The sequence below is a fragment of the Sander lucioperca genome, chromosome 12, assembly GCF_008315115.2.
Source record: "Sander lucioperca isolate FBNREF2018 chromosome 12, SLUC_FBN_1.2, whole genome shotgun sequence".
Lineage (NCBI taxonomy): Eukaryota > Metazoa > Chordata > Actinopteri > Perciformes > Percidae > Sander > Sander lucioperca.
This window is the reverse complement of record NC_050184.1, coordinates 2,902,032-2,908,857: the sequence shown is the minus strand read 5'-3', so window position 1 is coordinate 2,908,857 and position 6,826 is coordinate 2,902,032.

Sequence of the window (6,826 nt, the reverse complement as noted above, 5' to 3'; positions counted from 1 at the left end):
AAGTATTTAGATCCTTCACTTCAGTAAAAGTACTAATACCACACTGTAAAAAAATACTCTGTTACAAGTTAAAATCCTGCATTGATAATGTTACTTCAGTAAAAGTATGTAAGTATCATCAGGAAATTGTACTTAAAGTATTAAAAGCAAAAGTACTCGATGCAGAGAAATCCTCACATTGTAGAAAACTGGAAACGATCCAAACAGTTGTGTGTTTAATGGTCTAATCATCTCAGCTGGACTTGTAGCCGTTATATTGTTGGGCAGTTTAATTTATAATAAAACATCAGATTTTATAAACTACATGTGTTTTGTGTGTAAACAGGTGGCTGTGGCAGAGCGGTCGCCTACCTCCGGAAGATTGGTGATTCGATCCCGGGCCCTGCAGTCCCATGCCAAAGTGTGTGAATGTGTGTGATTGGTGCCTGTAATATGTAAAAGCGTATGTAAAAAAAACTGATTGATATACTGCTGAATATGGTCTGTCATGTGACTACCTGTGCACAACAATCATGTGACTCCTCTCCTATCTATCTATCTATCTATCTATCTATCTACTGACCATGTGACTACCAAGGTGGTGAGCAAGCATCCGCAAAGCGTACCTCCTATGGGGGGATTCTGATGCTAACAAGCCATCACCTCCCGTTAGCACTCCATTGACTCCCATTCATTTTGGTGTCACTTTGACAGCGAATAACTTTACGTCTTAAGTGTTTTTGTCCATTGTTTATTTCTAAGAGAGAAGATACACCAGCCTGATAATCGGGCGTGGGGCCGTCTGGCGAGATCCGTGACTCGAGTCTGTTCGGTGTGTCCCGTGCCGTCGGCCGTCCGAGGAGCCGTCGGCCTTAATTTGGGCTCCGCTCAAAATCTGACGAAAATCTTCTAAACTGACCTTTGTCGATCTGAAATGAAGACAGATTCAGCAGCTGCACGGCCTATTTCTCTCTTAAAATGTTTTCAGAAACACGTTTCGGTGAACTATTTTAGTACAATATGAGATCGTATTCTGAACGAGCCGCCATGACAGTCTGGCTGTGAATTTCCGGAGAAAAAAGACCCACGTGACGCGTTCGTCCAATCAGCTGCCGGTTTTCATTTTCTGGGAAATAATCAGACTGTTAATGGAAACAATACAGAGCAGCGCCGCCTGCTGCTATGAAGACGTATTACGTTTCGCGCACGCGCAGAGCGTACGCTCAAGTCGGCGTCGCCTCAGTGTGTTCTGAGGTATTTTTTGGACCTCGGGGACCCGACTGATCAGTCCTTTTCCCTTAACTACCTTGATCTGCCGACGGTCGGCCCGTCTGGTTGGTGTGTCAGGGCCCTAAAGAAACACGACAATGTATAAAAGGCTCCATTACCTTGTACCTCACGTTATGGCTCCGTAGCAGACGTTTTTATAAAAATAGGCTAACGATTGTGTCATAACCACGAGACTTACTGTCGCACAGTAGAGAAATTACCGTATAGTACAGGAGAAGCTCGCAGGCAATCGGGGGGACGTGGAGGCCTCATACAGTCAAGGGAGAAGCCCAAAGAGAGTCCATGAAAGCATCGGAACAAAATATTTCAGCAATGTTTTGCTCCTGCTCCTACGCTCATGGACAGCTCCTACTCACGCTCTCCGTCTGTGCAAGATTGGGAATGATTGAGATTTCTCTTGGCACAGCTACCAGAAGACTTCCAACTTTCAGACAGGTTGCTCACGTCACATCTACGTCTTCAAGCTCAGTTGGAGGCTGCGCAGTAACGCTCAGCCATCACCGGAAAAGTGCTTCTAACTGACTTCAATGGTCTATGGCAGTGGTTCTCAACCGGTGGGGCCCGCCCCCCTGGGGGGGCGCAGACACTCTCCTGGGGGGGGGGCGAATAGGCTACAGGATGGGAGGGAAAAAAAAATCACGTAATGTAACTACACGTCGCAGCGACGCACGCTGTTCGGTCGTGGCTGGGTAGCGTTGCATTTCCTCCCCGACTCATTTCCTGGTTCTCCTTCTCCATCAACAACATGAAATCAAGGAGAGGGTTAACTTCTCCTGCTCCAGATTTCCCACCGTGGTCAGAAAGAACAGAGGAGACACTTTGTTTCTCTCACTATGACTCTAGAGTCGGTACTCGCTCTAAAGCTAAACGCCGTCACTCTCACTTCTCCCTCTACCACCCACACACACACACACACACACACACACACACACACACACACACACGCCGGCTCACGCACACACCAGTGCACAAGTATAAACATCAGGCCACTTTTGTAGGTTACGGAGAAAGCTCTGTGTGGAGCCTCCGCACTGTAAAACAAATAATCCTCCTGGCGACTTTTTTGTCAAAAGCGACTAGCGAGAAATCTAGCAACTTTTACTGGTGTTATTGGAGACTTTTGTGGTGTTTGGTTTGGAGACTCGAAAGCACGTATCACTCTGCAGTTATGTGCTCAACGAGCAGCGGGTGCTGCCGTGAGCCCCTCCCCCGTCCAAAAGCTCTCACAGGCGGTCAGTCTCTCAGTAGCCTCGCGGCGCAGTCCCAGCCTGCAGAGAGGAGACACACACCACTCCGTGTCCAGGCTGCACACACGCACACATCGTTACATCATAGCCTCAACTTTATTGAAAACACAATTAATCCACATCCAAATTATTTCAAAACCAAACAAAATGGAGAGATTTCTAGTGAGGACCAACAAGGTAACCAACGCACCACCAGCTGCAAAAAAGCTTCGAAGGTACGATGAAGCATACCTGGCTCAGGTCTCACATTAACATCGCCTACCTGCAAGCTTCTGTAGAAAATGCAGATGATATGCCTACTATTAGGCCTAGTAATAATAACAATAATAAAGCATAAATTCATATCAGAGGTCTGGTGCCAATTCCCAATTATAGCAATAGCCTAGTAATGATAATAGGCCTACTGATGATGATAATAATAATAATAATAATAATAATAATAATAATGCCTGCAAGCTCACATTAGAAGTCTGGTGCTACTGCCAATTATAACAATAGCCTAGTAATGATAATAGGCCTATCCGCTACTGATAATAATAATAATAATAATAATAATAATAATAATAATAATAATAATAGTGTGGGCCTAAAAATAATAGCCTAGCCTAGGGCTATCTATCTATCTATGCAAGGTGGTGTAGTGGGGGTGGTGCCGGGCCAGCTTTGGGGGGGCCCAGCTTGCAAAAGGTTGAGAACCCCTGGTCTATGGCATCGCTGTGTCCATTTATGTTACTGTCTATGGTGACTACTGGCCAATAGGCTATAAGATACAGTTCAAATGCAAACATTTTATACTTGTCTTGATGAAGGCCTCACGACCAAAACGCGTTGCCTTGTTTTAATGATTTAGCCAAGAAATATAATAAAGGCTTTTTAAACTTTGCCCTCCTGAGTGCCTCAGTGTCCTTAAACCCTTAAATATGTAAAAGCTCTTTGAGTAGTCGTTAAGACTAGAAAAGCACTATATAAATATAGACCATTTACATTAAAAAAAATCTTAATTTGTAAAGTAACTAAAGAGTACAATATTTCGCTCTGAAAAGTGGAATGAAAAGAAAAGACTCAAGTACAGTATAAGTACCAAAAATGCGTAGGCTAATTAAGTACAGTACTTGAGTAAATGTACTTAGTTACATTCCACCACTGCGAGCTGACCCACATAATGTCCGTGCTTCAGACTGACACAGACTGGTCTGAAGGACGGACATTATTGTGGGTCAACGCGTGTAACAACGTTGATGTGTGCTGCATGGTAATCTGTTAGTGTCCCTTGGAGTTCATGCTATTCCTTACACCCAAACAAGCCCCGAGGGCCCTTTGCTTTTGCTAGCCAGGCTAAAAAAAACCAACACGGTTAGATAAAAGTATTGTATTATGCCATCCCATTGTGGCATTCATTGCCCTGAATACCAGGCTGGCTGGATGTAGAGAGCAGACTGTATTGTCACAGCTCAGTGGCCAGTAAAGCTTTATTTGTGGCTCTAATCAAAAGGGGAATTTACTGAGGCTTTGGCCACTGAATCAGCAGAAATCTCACTGAGGGCACAGCAGCATAAACTCTGCGCTATGCAGGACACTGCATACTTATAGTTTATTTCTCAATTCTAAAGTTGCTTTCACACCTGAGCTGTTTTAGACGGGGTAAACCCAGCCCGATCTGCCAGCGATTTGATTTCTCCCTGCAGCTCAGGCTGGAAACCTGTATATTATTCTATCCTACTTCCGTTACAAATTTGCGGGGACCAATCACAAACTGGCTTATCCACCTGGCGCGCTATTGGAGGGTTTAACTCAATGACGATAGAGAAGCGATCAAGCAGCTTTTTGTTTACATTCAACATGGCGGCCACCGAAGCGCAGCAACCCGATGATGCCGCTGTCGCTGCTATGTCACCCGGATCATTGCTCTGATTGGTTGAAGGACTATCCAACTGCGTACAGAGTTATTTGAACTATGCCCGTTGATCACGCCTCTTGTGCAGTAGAAAATACAGAGCAGACTCCCCAGACTAATGTTCAATCTTAAAAGATTGAGCTTGGTCTGGTGATAGCCAGACTAGAGCTGTTTGGTAAACAGACTGTATTTATATAGCGCTTTTCTAGCCTTAAAGCTATAGTGCGTGGTTTCTGCCGCCCCCATGAGGAATTCTAAGTCTTCCGTGATCGTGCACCGCCCCCACCCGTCCTCCGCACAGTTGCTTGTAGCCAAGGAGGACACGGAGGATTAAAAACAACATGGACACAATCTTCTGAACATGGCCATACTGAGAAATCCAGAGAGAGTTGTGTGGAGCTGATAGTCTTAATTAGCTTTGTAGCAACTCATTTGGCAATGGCTTGAATGTAACGGACATTCATTAATATCGAAAAGTTACGCACTAAAGCCTTAATGACTACTCAAAGCGCTTTTTACATATTACAGGAACCATTCACCATTTACACACATTCATACACTGTGGCTGAGGCTGCCGTACAAGGTGCCACCTGCTCATCAGATTAACATTCAAGCACATTCACATGGCACAGCATCGGGAGCAATTCGGGGTTCAGTGTCTTTCCCAAGGACACTTTGACATGGGACTGCAGGGCCAAGGTTCGTCAATGACGAGTGGTAGTACAGAATACAGACAGAAAGACGCACGACAAGAAATTCTAACCAAACATCATCTTTTTTTTGCTGTTTGCTCCCCAGACAAATACATAAAAAAGTCTTAATTACGAACGTTACCCAATAAATCCAGTCTTGTGCCAATGCTCTGAAAAGCAAAAGCCCCTATGTCCTAATAACTGTTTAGAACAGTGGTTCCCAACCTGGGGTCCGGGGTAGAGCTGAAGATCTTTGCCCGAACCCGACGGGACCCGACGGGCTCGGTCGGGTTCGGTCTTAATTTCTATCATGTTACACGGGCTCGGGCCGGGCTCGGGCTTGCGCTCCGAGTTGCGCAGTAAACGAGCGGTCAGGTGAAGCTGGATTAGCGTGTAAATGGATGCTGAGGAGGTGAAACGGAGGCTGGCTTCTGGAGGACTTATTTTATTTCTTTGTTCCAACTTCCAAGTGGCCTATAGCCTCCGTTAGTCATGAATAAATTATGTCAAAAAATGTATAAATTACTCATTCTTGACGGAAGACAAAACAGCTGTGTGCGTGCGGCGCAGTCTCTTTTTTCTTTCTCTCCCTTTTCCGCCGAGTGGTGCGTGTTCCCGCTTGTGGTGTGAAGAGCTATTTTCCGACATGCGCTCTAATCACTGCTGATAGACGGCCTTTTGTACAGTCGGGCTGTAAACGGGTTCGGGCTTTTAAAAATCTGTCAATCAAAATCTACTGGTCGGGCTCGGGCCAAATTCTGTCGGGCTCGGGCCTTGTCGGGCCGAACTTTTAAGGCCCGATTACAGCTCTAGTCCGGGGACCCCTCAGGGGGGCGGCAAAGATCAGAGGGGGGGCGCAAGTCTTTATCTGGTTTGAGGTTGAGCTAAAAAAAATAAATATTTGCACATGTTAAACAAATTATGATAATACACCAGAATATATAATGTATATAAAAGTCTGTATAAAAACTATATATTTTTGTTCTCGCTTAAAATTGTAGGCAGGCTACTTAGTAGGCCAAACCTCTGGGACCTCTTGACCTGGGACCCTGCTGTCATCAGGTCAGCTGCTAGCTGCTATCATCCTCGTTTTTCCTGCCGCCACGGCATCACTATTTTATGAATGAAACATGGCGGAGAAAAGTAAAAGTGCTGATAACTCCTCTGTATCAAAAAAGAAAGTAAGGCTCTATCTCGAGAGTTACCTCCACTTCGGTTTCAGAGGGGGGGCTCAGCTTTTCTTAGACATAAGTAGGGGGGGCACCAAGGAAAAAAGGTTGGGAACCACTGGTTTAGAAAACAGTTTTATATTTTAGGTAACTCACAAACAGCAAGAATCAGTCTCTCGTTCATTAATTTGCACGGCACGTCGCTCACGTAGGGAGAAGTTCAACACAGTTCAACTCTTGCAGCGGGCGGGCGTGTGATGAGCATGAACGCGGATCCACCTAGCCGCGCCGCGCTCCATTTTATTCCTATAGGTGACGTTAAGCGACTTCAACGTGCACGCAAAGCATTCCGGGAAGGTGTCCAAAAGCTGGCCGATGCCCATCTTTATGCAAATGAATCCGGTGAACACGACGCGACTATCCAGTAGAAGTAGACGAAAATCTTTCAAACTGACCTTTGTCGATCTGAAATGAAGACAGATTCAGCAACTGCACGGCCTATTTCTCTCTTAAAATGTTTTCAGAAACATGTTTCGGTGAACTATCTTCGTAAAA